The 15324-nt window shown below is 46.1% G+C and overlaps 1 long non-coding RNA gene across 2 annotated transcripts; it reads right to left on the reverse strand.

Moving 5' to 3' along the window:
- Nucleotides 1-2983: 2983 nt before the first annotated feature.
- Nucleotides 2984-6952, reverse strand: LOC123098456 (uncharacterized). 2 transcript variants are annotated; one of them, XR_006447791.1, is made up of 6 exons: nucleotides 6489-6952; nucleotides 5992-6096; nucleotides 5773-5895; nucleotides 5436-5567; nucleotides 5284-5362; nucleotides 2984-3362 (listed from the first exon to the last, which is right to left on the reverse strand). It is a non-coding gene; the product is annotated as an uncharacterized lncRNA (long non-coding RNA). The 2 variants fall into 2 exon arrangements; XR_006447790.1 differs by having other exon boundaries at nucleotides 5773-5902.
- Nucleotides 6953-15324: the final 8372 nt, after the last annotated feature.

The following is a 15324-nucleotide window of genomic DNA, read 5'->3' on the forward strand; positions in this document are numbered from 1 at the left end:
GACTCATGCATGGATGAATTGATAGTATTCTTTCATGCTTTGCCTGGAATAGTCATGTACGTGCAACAAAAAAATTAAGTCGGTATCTTGGCAAAAATCGTAGCCCTAACCTATTTTGCTCCTCGGCTGTTTTTGGTAATCCTCAACATTTAGACTTGGATTTCACTTTGGAAAAAAGGGCAGAGAATCACCAACGGATGTGGGCTCGTCCAAAAACGGTGCTTTCAAATATCTCAAAGACCGTTTGTGGAGCAGAGCAGGGTACAAGGCTGGATAGAGAAAACCATGGCAAAGGCAGGGAAAGAGGTACTGGTCAAGGCAGTCGTGCAGGTTGTTCCTGTTTACTCAATGTCCTGTTTTAAGCTCCCAAGAGGGTTGTGTGAACACGTAAACATGCGGATTCCGAAGTTTTGGTGGGGTAGTAAAAATGGTAAAAGGAAGCCGGCTTGGGTTGCAAGCAATAAGGATACGGGGGGCCTGGGCTTTAAGGATTTCGAGTTGTTTAACTTAGCCTTGCTTACTAGGCAGGCTTGGCTTATTTTGCAGAAACCGGAATCTCTTAGTTGTTGAGTACTCAAGAGTGTCTACTTTCCCACGACAATAATACTTGAGGCTACGCTTGGAGGCCACCCTAGACAAATTTGGAGGGCTATCATCGAAGCAAGGGACATATTGAAACATGGTCTGATAAGAAGAATTGGTGATGGTTGATCAACCACCAACATATGGAATGATAAATGGCTGCCCAGAGATGGGATGATGAGACCGTATGGGTGTTTAGTAGATAACCCCCCCCCCCCCCCCCCCCCCCCCCCCCCCCCCCCCCCCCCCCCTCCCCGAAACCGTGTCCGAGTTGATTGATGCGACCACGGCCAGTTGGGACTTGTACCGAATCCAGCAGGTTATGCTCCTAGGTTATATCCCATCTGTAACTAGCATCCCGCTCTGCACCAGAGTTGTCTCAAATTTTTGGTCTTGGAACTTTGAGAGAAACGAACCATTCTCTGTCCAGTCAGCATACAAAATGCTTGTCACAACAAAACACCGGCACGAGGCATGGCTGGAAGGAACAACAGGGACGTCCAGCATAGGGCAAGATAGGAGCTCCTAGAAGGCACTATGGAGCATCCAAGTACCGGGGGAAATACTGATGTTTCTTTGGAGACTTGCGAGACACTCACTACCAACCGAAGATGTTAGGGAACATCGAAACATGTCAACGTCCAGCTCATGTGGACTGTGCGGTAGCCCGGACTCGTGGCGACATTCCCTCCTGGATTCTACTATGTCTCGCTGTATTTGGGCTCTAGTGGACGGTGAACTTACGGACCAGCTACGTGCGTCATCAGAACCAGCAGCAAGACCATGGCTCTTCCGATGATTCAGACCTTATTGCATGATGGTTTTCTGAAGCTAGCAATCACATTGTTGGCGACATGGACTGCGCGGCGGAAGGCTATACATGAAGGTGAATTTCAGAGCCCACAAGCAACTCATGCATTCATCAATAGGTACATGACGCAGCTGGAAATTATCAAGGAGCAGCAATCAGCTAGGCAATTGAGAGGCCTGAATCTGCAAGATCCAATTGAAAACTCACGACCCAAGGCTCCGCCAATGGGCTATGCAAAAATTCACGTTGATGCAGGTGTCTCAAAGTATCACAGGAGAGGTGCAGCCACGGCAGTTTGTCGCGATGAGCACGGCGCATACCTGGGAAGCTCCTCTCTGGTGATTTCAAGAGTACATGATGCACCTACTCTGGAGGCTATTGCTTGCCGACAAGCTTTTGCACTGGCAGAAGATCTAGCTCTTCAAAACATCATCATCGCGTCGGATGCTAAACAAGTGGTAGATGATATAAACCGGAATGGCAGGGGCGCTTATGGATACATCATCACCGAAATCAGGGCAAGGGCTGCGAGTGTCAATAGCAAGATTGTCTATGAAGGTCGTTCAACAAACAATGACGCTGATAACTTAGCTAAATTTTCCCTTAAGTTAGTTCAGGGGCACCATTTGTTGGTCATTCAACCCCATGATCCTTTATGTATCCCACAAACTGTGGTTTTTGATGAATAAATTCTTATTCATCCCTAAAAAAAACAGTAAACTATGTGATAACTTTTTTTTCTGAACAAAATACGCCGGCAACTAGGTGAGACATTCTGGATTATGCACAGTTCCAATTAAAGGGACCGTGTTTCAAATAAATTAATTCCAATTAGGATTTTCAGAACTAGGAAGATTTTTGGTTGACACTACAAATCCACCACAAGTGGAACCACTCCAAAATTTTGTGTTGTTAGTAGTATTTAAAGAGTTACTCCCTTCTTAATGAAATATAAGAGCGTTTAGATCACTAAAGTAGTGATCTAAATGCTCTTATATTTCTTAACAGATGGTGTATTTATTTCTGCGGGAAACATATGGTGTATTTGTTATTGTATATTAAGCTTTTAACATTTATGATCTATATAAAAAACTAGATCAAGATCGCGCCATGGCGTGAGGGTGCCGGTCCCAACATTTTGGTCAAACAAATAACGGTAAGTCAGTAGTAATTGAGGTTTAGCATATGCATCCATACATGATAATAGTAATAAAGTGGGGAAAAACATTCAATTATGACAGGAGCGAGACATAGTGGTGCTCAATATCGACATGGCACTATGAGGCAGAATCAATTTCAGTGCGTTCATAAGACCACAAAAGATAGCCACTCGATAGAAAGTTCAAAACCAAAAGCGCAACCACTCAACATGAAGTTCGAAACCAAAAGCACAACCACTCGACATGAAGTTCAATACCAAAAACACTACAATAGGAGAGGGAGTAATAACGCGTTCTTGTAACAAAATGCAATCTAGATGAAAATAATTTTAAACTGGCTGAATATTATTTCATAAAAACAAATGGTTAAAGCAGTGAAGCTTCAAAATAGGCACTTCTCCAACACATGTTCTACATATTCTAATACTGATAAAGCCAAGTGCAAACCTGAACTTACAAAAATAATATCAGTTTGAAATCATCCAGGAATATATGTTGACTAAAACAAATGTGGGTTTAGCTCAAAGCTACAAATCCTAAAATAGCTTCATAAAATGTGTCAACATTTCCAATCTCATACGAGTAAATCAGTAGCGACCGGATGCAAATGAAAATTGGTGGTATTGTGCACTGCAGTACTAACCATTACAATAAGCAACCCAGTCCATGAGCTAACCACGTGCTGAAGATAAAAAATTAGTAGTTGTGTGCCCCTGCCCTGAGTATATCCACATGGAAAGAACAGCGTTACCCACGGAGGTGCCAGGTTGAAGAAATGACACATCCAATTACTATTGCTAGTGCCAAACCTGTGCAGTGATGTAAAGTAAATATAGTATATCACCATATAATTCATGCACCTAGTCATTAAAACTCTAAAGAAATAGCCTGCAAGATACGTATCTCATGATCAATTTTATTCACAAAATATAGATCCAAATAGGATGGAACAAATCTAAAAAGAAAATCTGGTGATGCAGATTGCAAACGAATGTATTTCAGGAGTTCCATTTTTCAGTTTTAGCCTCACTCTACCACGATTAATGCATGCTAATATGGTGTATTATTCACAGGTTTATCCTCCTGCTGTTATGTGATATTTTCTTTCCAACCAGTTCAAAAGATACCAGGTGTAAGATTGTGCATTAAGGGAACCACTAGTAGAAAAAGGGCCTTTAGTCCCGGTTCTGGAACCGGGACTAAAGGGTCGTTACTAAAGCCTCCCCCTTTAGTCCCGGTTCTTACACGAACCGAGACTAAAGGCCGTCCACGTTTTTTTGAAAAAAAATATGAATTTTTTTTACAAATTTTTTCTTGATTTTCAAATTTCTGAATTATTTTAACCTCTAATCTCTAATCACCTCTCCCTCATCGCTGCTCAATTTAACCTCTAATCTCTAATCACCCCTCATCATTCCAAATCATTTAACTTCTCGGACGGTCACCCATCCTCTCACTACTCCAACCTGAGCACGCTTAACTTCCAGGTTCTATTCTCCCTTGTTTCCAAGTCTGCACTTGTTGTTTTCCTAACAATATTAAGATGTCAATCCTATTAACCCTCAGGAATTTTGCTTGAGCATGAAGTCACACATTTCACTGTTTGAGTTTGAAACTATTGTTCTAAAAAACAATAATTATTTAGTAACACTAATATTTCTTGAATAAGTAGTTTGACCATAGTTTGACCATAATTTGACCATAGTTTGACCACAGTTTGACCAAATTTGACCAAAATTCAAAAAAACTAAAATAATTATTTAGTAACACTAATATTTATTGAATAAGTAGTTTGACCATTGTTTGACCACAGTTTGTCCACAGTTTGACCAGATTTGACCAAAACTCAAAAAATCTGAAATAATTATTTAGTAACAATAATATTCTTGAATAATTATTTAGTGACACTAATACTTCTTGAATAAGTAGTTCGACCATAGTTTGACCAGATTTAACAAAAACTAAAAAAAAATAAAAAAACTGAAATTTGAGCATAACTTTATTTCCTTTTAGAATTTGAGGATTCTAAAAATTTGCAAACAGGCCGTAGGCAGTCAAAATCGGATGCGGATTTTCGTTCTGAACATTTTGATATATTATACGTTTTTTTCTGACATAGTATGCAAAAGTTATAGCTATTTTACATTTTCCCTACACTTTTTGCAAAACATGTCCAAATTTAAGTTTTTAAATTTTCCTAACTAGTAGATGTAGCAATATAAGTACATCTCGAAGGATTTTAATTTTTAAAGTTTTTATCATTTTCTTTTGCTTTTTACAAAACTGAAAAGGCGATCCGGGGGGGTAGAGTTTGAAAATGGGACCTTTAGTACCGGTTCGTGCCACGAACCGGTACTAAAGGTTAGACCCATTGGTCCCGCTTCGTCCCACCAACCGGGACCAATGGTAGTGGGCCAGGAGCGAGGCCCATTGGTCCCGGTTCGTCCCACCAACCGGGACCAAAAGGTCCAGACGAACCGGGACCAATGGCCCACGTGGCCCGGCCGACCCCTGGGGCTCACGAACCGGGTCCAATGCCACCATGGGTCCCGGTTCTGGACTGAACCGGGACTAATTGCTGACCCGGCCTAGACCTTTGCCCCCTTTTCTACTAGTGAACAAAAGTAAGAACATGCTGAAAATAGATCTAAATAGGTCAGAGCATACTCAAACAACAACAATTTGTTAAGCATGGACAATCAATTGATATTGTGCAGAGTTTTTTTCTACCTAAGACCTCCTGTTGATATAGACAGATACTTTTGTCCTGTGTAAATCCCCTGCATCAGTTCATCCGAGCCATTAATCCCTGAATGGTAAAAAAGGTGAAAATTTAGTCGGTATCGGCAACGGAGCTACTGGAACCTGTCAGGTTCACTTACCCGTGAGTGCAAGCAGGACCATCAATAATGTTTATAGATGTTACTTGACCCCGCAAAAAAGTACAACATCCCATGAAATATGGCCAAAGGCAATAGTTCCAACTTGTCACGAAGCACAGACTTCAGAATAACCTGAAGCATGAAGCAATGCACACATCTCACATTATAATCTGAAAGGTCAAATAACACACATGGTTTTTCGTAGGTCAAAATTAATGGCTCTGCTCTGGAGGAAGCTTCAAGTTTCTGTTGAAGTCAAAACAGATGCGCTAATCTTACTATAAGTGCATCAAAATGCAGTTAAACACTAAGATAGTGGAATCATAATATTATTTACTTGGGGTATTCTTCGCCCGTATCATCTTCTCCAAGCTCACTGGCTCGAAGGACAGTCTCCAGCATCCTAGTTGTCTGATATCTCAACACAAATGCCCTCTGTTCAGGAAAGAACCCTCCCTATCTGTGCACTAAACAATATACCTCGTTAAAAATGCTCACAGCCCAAAAATGTAAAAACATAATGACCAAGAACTTCAGTCCACTTGCTGATATTTACCTACGGTGAACATGTTGGTTTCTTTGATCTTGTGCTGCCCACTCTGGCTCGGGATCATCTTCGTCTGCAAATGTTATCCCGGACGAAGCCTGCTTGATATACAGCCTACAGATATAAATCACACATACATCATTTAGGGACCAGGGTCCAAGGATGGGATCCACACAAAGATAGCTGTGTAAGCCATGGATGGTCAAAACGCTTGCAGAAACAAGCTTAGAACTTGACTTGACTGAAAATGTAGAGGAATGAACATATTAACTGAAGCATAGCAGAATGGTGGGATAAATACTATATGAATATCAGTGTCATCGGGAGCATTACGATTGCATGAGGATGATGAGGTCGCCCTCCCCATACATGCTGGCGGACAGCCGCGTGCTGATCTCTTGCTACACCCTCCCGTGCGTAAGAACACGGGCATTTCTTAGGCAAACCATGAACCAAGAAAAAGGGAGGCTTTGGGGATTAAGGGGCGGAGGGTGGCGCGTACGTACCTAGAAGATGCCGTTCCACTTGCCGGCGTTGTGGTCGAAGGAGGAGTCCGCGCCGGAGAGACGATCTGTCGGGGCGAGGACGACGGCAACAGCGACGTGGACGGCCGTCTCGGCGGCCGACGCTCCTCCCGGTGATGGCGATGCATGGCCGTGGCCCCCGGCGTTGGTGGTGACGGCGATGGCATGCGCGCAGAGGGCGGGCCCCTCGTACGGCAGTGCCCAGTCGCCAGCCTTCCTCCTCTCGCTGGCGCTCATGGTCGCCGTGTCCAGGTGAGGAGGCTGGGGGGCAGTGCGAGGGGGAGCAGCAGTGACGGGAGAGGATGAGGGAGGCGGCGCGAGATGGAGCAACAGCGACGGGAGAGGATGAGGAAGGCGGCGCGAGGGGAGCAGCAGCGACGGGAGAGAATGGGGGAGGCGGCGCGAGGGGGAGAAGGGAGGGGATGGAGGCTAGGGTTCTCACTGAATCGGCGCCTTCCTTGCCTCATCCGACCACGGGCCAACCAACACCCAACACGCACGAAGAGGCAGGACGTGAAAAGACGAGAATGCCCTCGGCGGGGCGCGCGACTTACGTGCGGTGGCACCAGATCTTTACAGCGGGGGTTACTATTCATTGCTACAGCTCTTTTTTTTTATCCGACGGCCCAGCTCTTCCAGTGGCTTGATCCAACGCCCGAAAACGCATCAAGCAAACGGATCGAACAACCAGAATGCGCTGAACTGTGAGGAGGCGCGGGAATGACTGGATCTCTTATTTCTCGATGAGGGATATGGTCTATAAAAAATTAATGTCTATACTGCCCATGATACGTGTCCAAATATTGGTTTTCGTAGACCAAAATAAAATACTCCTACTTTAGTTTGTGGTGTGCCCGGTCGTTGACAATTTGCTAGCTACGCCACTGCACGATAAGTAGCTAGAGTTTCATCTGTTTAGCCCCATGCAAAAATTGAATCATCTGCGACTTGTACCATCTGCTGTTCTTGTATCGCTAACTGAGGTTACACACACCATGTGGCATCTCTATGCTAAAAAGGACTCGAGTCACAGCAAACATTCCCCAACTCAAGAGCAAGTATATGTTTCAGTGAAAACAAGAGGAACCTTCAGGATTAAGAGAAGGGGGGTCGAGACTCGAGAGGGAGCATGCCTTGAAGAGAGTGCGTGCGCTGGAGACCACGAGCCGACGGCGACGCCGGCGTCTTTCTCCGGCAGTGCCTCGGAAAAGGGGAAGAGAGCCGCCGGCGATCGAACACTAATACCAAATGTTCCCCATAGAATCTGACACCTGTATCAAGTTTGTTCAATTTTTCCCTTCCCTTTTATTACAATCCCACTGCAAGTAGATCACCGGAACCACTCCCACAACCTCGAGGAATAGATCTCTCAGTCTCCAGGAATAAATTTCACAGCCACAGGAGAAACTTACAGGGGAAGGGTGAGCTCAAAGTCGAAACGGAGCAGCCTTCCTCTTCTTCAGTTTGGCCAGGTTTCGAAACAGAGCAGCCTCCTTCTTCAGTTTCGTCAGGTAAAATAACAGTCACGCCATCTTCAGTTTCCGCTGCTGCTGCTGCTGCTGCTGCATGCTAGTCAAGAGTATGGTGGCGCCTTTACTCCCAACGACGTTGCATGCGGGCTGTAACACTTTTCAACAGATCAGAAAGAGAGCAATAACATTCAGTCGTGTGCAACAAAAAATCGCCAGTGAGACCTCCGAGCAGTAAAATTCTACATGGATGAACTGGTGATTTTTCTTTCATGCTTTGCCTGGCATTAGTAGTCATGTACGTGCAACAACGAAAATTGAAGTCGGTATTTTGGCAAAAATCGTAGCCATAATCTATTTCATTCCTGGACTGTTTTTGGTAATCCTCAACATTTAGACTTGGATATCACTTTGGAAGAAAGGGCAGAGAATCACCAATCAGCTCTTGTAGCCGAGGACAAACAAGCTCAGCATTCATCTTTTGTTCAATCTTCTCATTTTATCTGACCTGCCCGGGGAGAAACAAGCACAACAAATTCATCTATTTGTTTAAGAGCATGGCCAACGGGTGGCTTCAGCCGGGTGCCCCGCATGCCAACTAGGCTCGGGTGTCAGTCCTAGCCTCGGACGGTAGCTTGCAGGGGAGCCGGGTGCTTCATGAGCAAAAGAAGAAAAAGAAAGGAGAGAGAGGGAAAGGTAGAGGAAAAAGAGAATGCAAATGACCACAATGGGAAAGGGAGAGAAAAGAAAGCAAGGAGATGACGACCCTGAGGCATCGGCTTATATTCTCTAGCTGGATGAAAAAAATAAAAATAATTTGAGTTGCCTAGGTGGATGGGCTGGGGCAGCACCAAGGTGCTGCCACCATTGCTCATGCCCTAATAATGATCTGATCCGCTCTTACCTACCCAAGGACTGAGCACCGTACTGTACAGAAAAGTTACCTACCCAAGGACTGAGCACCGGACAGAAAACCAATGACTTCGTATCACTACTTTTATGAAAACCATCGAATCCACGTCGATCAGTACCTCTACCACGTCCCAGGTCTTTTATATGGAGTGAACCTTCCCAAAGCCAAAGATGAGCAGCTTATTCCTTATCTTGTTTCTATGCAGTGGAATTATTTATTCCTATTTCGTACATTATTTGTGCCGGATATGCACGCTGGGGATTGTATAGGCATAGGGGGCATCAGGAACTATCGATGATCATCAGATATCCCAAACTGCAGTGTGACACAACCCAATTGCCTCTTCTCCTACTCTGCACATCAACAATTTTCCTGCCAGTCCCTGACTACTGGATCCAGCTATTGCTGCGGTTTCATGATTATCAGTTCATCCAAGGCTTCAAGCAAAACTTGGTGGATCTTCATACATCTGTGCTTTTTTTCTTTCTGAAATCTATATAGATACTGGCTTGGTGAACACTAAATATAGGTTTCGCATGAAATTTATTTGAAGGCTCAAGCGTCCGTTTAAAATCAATATATATCTTTATTTAGTATCCGTGTCGAGGTGCGGTTTTAACAAAAGATATTTATGGCAAGCAAAACTGGAACGGTAATGCAGATTAATTTCAAGGAATCGCAGAAATTAATCCACCCAGCCTAGCTAGCCCTGACTGAATACCAGAATTAATACAAGGACCATAAACCGAACGATAGCATAGGAAAAGGAACTGCGAATCAAGAACCGAACCTTTGCCTGATCTGGTTTCCTTCTTTGGTTCATGTACATGCATGGATAAGTTTTCACCCCAAACACGCCACAGATGCGAGGTAAACATTCATCCATCACGAAACAGGAAAAAAAAATCTTCTCTCAGTCAATATGTAAAAGTAAAACCCACCTCTACATTCACTTATCTCGAGATGAATAAAGTTGTAGGGATTTGTTAAGAGCTGACCGTGGAAACCATTTCGTACTTGCTCCACGGCTTCCTGCTTAAGACTGTGCAGATCATGCCAACTTAAGAAGGCGCAGCTGCAGTAGAAATGTCGCCATCGTGATGGTTCGCACCATGAAGAGCAGCACGGTGGTGAGCAGCTGAGAGCCTGAGACCAATAAGGGTCAGGCACAAACACTTCAGTCGCCCAAATTGTCGGGCACCATCTTCTGCAGAACGCCCACTCTCGGTTGGCATTGGATCAAACACCTGATCTGCCATTATTGCAGAACTTCCTGGACGGACCTCACGAGCTACTGGAGCGGCACGCTCAAGAAGAGGCTCCTAGCCCGGATACCAAGAAGCCACTGCCTTGGCACCGAAAACATATAATAGAGCACTTGCACCCAGGCCCTCCCTATCTAGCCATCCATTTCCTGCATCGCGATTCTTGCAAATACATTTCTTTTTTTTCCTCTCATATAGAACATGTCTTGAAGTTCAAACCTTTCCAGCGTGGCAAATCTTTCTAATTACAATCTAGGATAAATCTTCAACATTTTTTGTCCGACATAAATACTAATAACATGATTTTTTTAATCAAACAAAACTTATTTTGTATACTTATTTTTGACAAAAAATTCTAAAAGATTTATTCTAGATTCTAGTTAGAAAGATTTGCCACGCTGCAAATGTTTGAACTTCAATACATGTTCTACATGAGACAAACAAAAAAGAGAAATTTTCATATAGAAAGTTAGGTGTGTCGCACGGATCTTAAAGCGATATTGGAGAGCCAGGATAACAGGGTCGGGGGGCAGGTGCTCTAAAAATCCACGTCCGCCTTGGCACCACTCCGGCGGTAGCACATAGCTCGACGGCGTGAGCTAGACCTCGCGCAGATCGAATGCCGGCCACACACAGTGATAGCTGATAGGGGGATGCAATCTTGGCCTGTCAGTTGGCGAGTCTATCCACCGGTATGTAGCACTGCATCATGGGGATGAGCTCTGGGTTTTGCGAGTCACGTCGGATGGTAGAGCCGGATCACTACGTTCCTCATCGTCGACCACGTGAAGCACCCGTGGAGGAAGATCAATGTCTTAATGTCACTACATCATATGGAGTGAGACTTCCCAAAGCGAAGGATGAATAGCTTATTCCTCGTCTTATTTCTCTGTAGTGGAATTATTTATTTCTATTACGTGCATTATTTGTTTCATATCTGCATGCTAGGGACTGGAATATTGTAGGTTTAGGCATAAGAGGCACCGGGAAACTATCAATGATCAACGGATAATTAAAATAGCAACTCGACACAGCCCCGCTGCATCTTCCTCCTACTCTACCATACCAACTTTTTTCTTGCCGGTCGTTGACTGATGACAAGTGTACTGGCTGGATCCACCTAGTGCAGATTCTAATTTTAGACTGGCTGGATCTAAGCAATTAGTATTGGTTGAATCTTCAGTCTTCTAGTCCTTTTTTTCTTCTTCTGTTGAAACCTATATGTATCGACTTAGTGAATGTTAAATATAACTTTCGCATGAAATTTATTTCAAAGGTCAGCCTTCCCTTTAAACATCTTTATTTGGTATCTACGTCGAGGAGTGGCTTTAACAAATTGGACAAGCCAAAATTAGAATGGTTGTAAGATAATGCAGGTTCTGCGATCAAGATGGAAGTCAATATTTTGGCAAAAACCGTAGCCCTAATCTATTTCGTTCATCGACTTTTGTTAGTAAAACATTGAAGACTTTGATTTCACTCTGGAAAAGGGACAGAGAATCACCAATCAACTCTTGTAGCCGAGGACAAACAAGCTCAGCATTCATCTTTTGTTCAATGTTCTCATTGTATCTGACCCTGCCCGGGTAGAAACAAGCACAACAAATTCATCTATTTGTTTAATGATCTCATAGGATCTTACCTACCCGTGGACTGAGCACCAGGCAGAAAACCAATGACTTCGTATCACTACTTTTGCCAGAACCATCGACTCCATATCAGTACCTGTACCACGTCCCAGGTCTTTTATATGGAGTGAACCTTCCCAAAGCCAAAAATGAACAGCTTATTCATCCTATTTCCTACGTTATTTGTTTCGTGTCTGGTTGTCTGCACGCTATCGATTGGAATTTTATAGGTGTAGGCATAGGGGGCCTCAGGAACTATGGATGATCAACAACTTCTTCTCCTACTCTGCACATCAACAATTTTGTCGCCCGGAGGTCTCACTGGCGATGAGCGACAAGATGAGGTGGAACCACATGTCCTCCTAGCTTGATGACCACGCTAAGGTACCACACCATGTCTACCTCCGCCACCAGCTTCTCCTCCACGCGCGGGTGGCACCACACCGTGGACGCCGTACCTTGGTCCCGGCAATCAGGTGCACCATGCACGTACGAACCAACAGGCTAGTCGCGTGCATGGAAGGTCCAGCGTAGTTGTTGGATCGGGAAACGGCATGCTTGGGCTCTTCGGAAGTGGCAACTTCATGCCTGTCTCGAGCTGTGGGTGGCACGACCACGCCGGCCGCTGCAACGGACAAATCGGCGCCGCCCATCGCGGGAATCGCGGGGGTGTGCAGCTCGGCCTCGCCAGCCGCTGCAATGCTAGCCTCAGGCACCGGAAGGCGCCACTTCACGCCCCGTTCGAGCTTCGAGCCCAGGCTGTACCGTTCTCTCGGGTCTGCGCCGCCAGGACGCGACCGGGTCCATCGGCTCTGACGCACGGCTCGATCGCGCCGGCAGCGGGCCCGGCATGGAGTTCTCGGCGTCGCTGGCAGCGGCCACGCTTGGCCCAGTCTCACCGGAAGAGGGGGCACCCGACTAGCACGAGCCGGTCATGGACGCGGTGTAGTCGCCATGGAGGAGCACACGCGGGCTACGATGAGTCGATGACCTTGTCGTGGAGGAGCACCGTGCCGAACAACAGGGTGAACAACACGATAGGCACGCCACGGTCATGTCGAGAATCAGGACGAGCAGCTGAGACCAATAAGAGTCATGCACAAACACATCAGTCGCCCAAGGAGTCGGGCACCATCTTCTGCAAAACACCCACCCTCGGTTGGCATTTGATCAAACACCTGGTATGCAATGTTGCAGAGCTTCCGGGACGGACCTTGCCGTGAACGAGCTACTAGAACGACACGCTCAAGAAGGGGTTCCCTAGCCCACATGCCAAGGAGAAACTGGCACCATTCCACTGGTAGCACATAGCCCGACGGTGTGAGCCAGCGAGAGCTGACAGGAGGGGATGCAATCTTGGCCGGTCAGGCGGCGACACTGTCCACCAGCATGTCGATGTAGGACTGAATCATCGGGACGAGCTCGGCGAGTCACGTCGGATGGTAGAGCACGTGAAGCACCCGGGGAGAAGATCGCTCCTAGTGCAGCGAGGTTGACCTTGCCAAGTGCGCGCGGCGTGGTCCTCACCAGAGCTTGTCTTTTTTTTTTTGAGAATCTCCGGGGAGGATTTCCCCACCTGAATATAATACTTAAATTGGCCCAAATGCCAGAGTGGTGATCCAGTTTATAAGGAAAACCGGATCGAAAACCTTATCAAATTGACCCATTTATAAGGGAAACCGGGCCGAAAACCATACAAGGCACGGCCTAGCCGGCAGACATAAGACCATCACCATGAGAGAAACAAGTAGATGTGGGGTATCATCGAGAGATCACAATACCAGGACTTTGCAAACAGCCGAACGCATCGACAAGCATACCGGCCCCATGGCACAACTCAGGAGCATCCACAATCAACGAGTGTCATCCCAGACACGAACCTTGACTGGGGCTCTGCCACAGAAAGAGGGAACGAATAGCAGTTTGAGAGGCATCTTGCGCCATCCTTGAGCAAAGATGAGTCGAGACAACACCAAGAGCACCAAGCTCGCCGCAACACAATGGTAACCATGAGAGGGTCTTGAGCAACCATTACCAACATGAGCCGCACGAGAACACCACCACCGTAGACGGAGAGCTCCAATCAACCGAGACCATCCATGATGCCTCAAGACTATTGGCGCAGCCGAAAGGCAACGAGCGACCGAGTCCACACCCGGACGAAGAGCCACACGCAGCCGAGTCTACATCACAACAGCGGCACTGCCGGCGAAGCCGAAGGGCATCAAGGAGTCGAGTCTACACCCGGATCGCTTCTCCGAGCACACCAGCGCAAGCCAGCGGCGCCACCACCACCGTCCAACCCGCAGTGAGCAGCCGCCACACAATCCACCAAGCTGATGCCTTCAGGAAGGAATGCGATGCGAAAAGCGCCGCCATCGGCCGTTCCGGACGAACCAGGAACATGGGTTTCCCCAGGAGCCTCGAAGGGGAAGTCACCAGAGCTTGTCAAGCGCAACCTGGTCATGCGCTTAAGGAGTTCGAGGAAATGCCTCAATAAAGGTAATTCCTGTTGGCCCATAGTCTCGCAAAAGACACATCCAAAACAAGCCAGGGCATTTTATTTTTTGGCAAAGACAAATAAAAAATAACAGCCTAATCAGCATCTCGAACTGGTGTGTGACATGTTTTCTCATGAAATGGAGTGTTATGACCGGTTCCTCAACTCTTACAAGAAGAATGACAATTCCCGCAAAAAAACGACAAATTTCTCATCTTGCGAAATTTTTGTGACTTCCAGTGCATTTATCTCAAAATAATAATTAAGTTGAATAGACCATAAGGTCCTAGAGTTGGCACTAATATAGCAAAATTAAGTTACAAGCATGTTCTTCCCATCAAGATAAGAAAATGCAATCAAGCAGTCGGCGACCTGGTCGGGAGATGCAATGGCCACTGCCTCCAACCGCGTCATTGCCGACAACAGGCAAGGAGAAAGGAGCCTCGTCGTGGTGGTTGAAGATGGCCGAGGGTAGGCTGATTCACAACTAAAGATCACCGCTACCGAGCCAAGAAGCGCACTAGAGACCAGTACCTTCTAATATGCAACTCCGATGACTGAGGTCGGTGCGACAGTAGAAGTTGAACGAGGAACTTACATGCCAACATAATTCTCCACTCGCCCTTCGAATCAGATGAGCCAGATCTCGGATCCACTCCCCTTCCTTCATGCATCTCCTTCATGGTAGTGAGGATATTTAACAAAAAACTACCACAATTCATGGAAATGTGCCCATAAACTATCCCTTTACAAATTTGTGCGGAAAACTAGCACTTTTTCTCTAATCTTGACTAAAAACTACCATGTTTGTAAATCGACCCATTCGTCCATTTTAAACGCACTTATGACAGGCCTGGCCCGCATGTAAGTGTTGTCATCGTTAGCCCACTGCCCAGCCGACCTATCCACTCCCCCGCCGCCGCCGCCGTTAGCTGATGTCCGAGCCGGTGAAGCACGAGCGCGCGGCACGCGGGCCGAGGTTGTCGGGTTAGCTCGGAGCGATGGAGGCCGACATGCGCATGGGGAGCAGCGGCGCCGGCCGT

Source organism: Triticum aestivum, chromosome 1B (genome assembly GCF_018294505.1).
Source record: "Triticum aestivum cultivar Chinese Spring chromosome 1B, IWGSC CS RefSeq v2.1, whole genome shotgun sequence".
In the NCBI taxonomy this organism is placed as follows: domain Eukaryota; kingdom Viridiplantae; phylum Streptophyta; class Magnoliopsida; order Poales; family Poaceae; genus Triticum; species Triticum aestivum.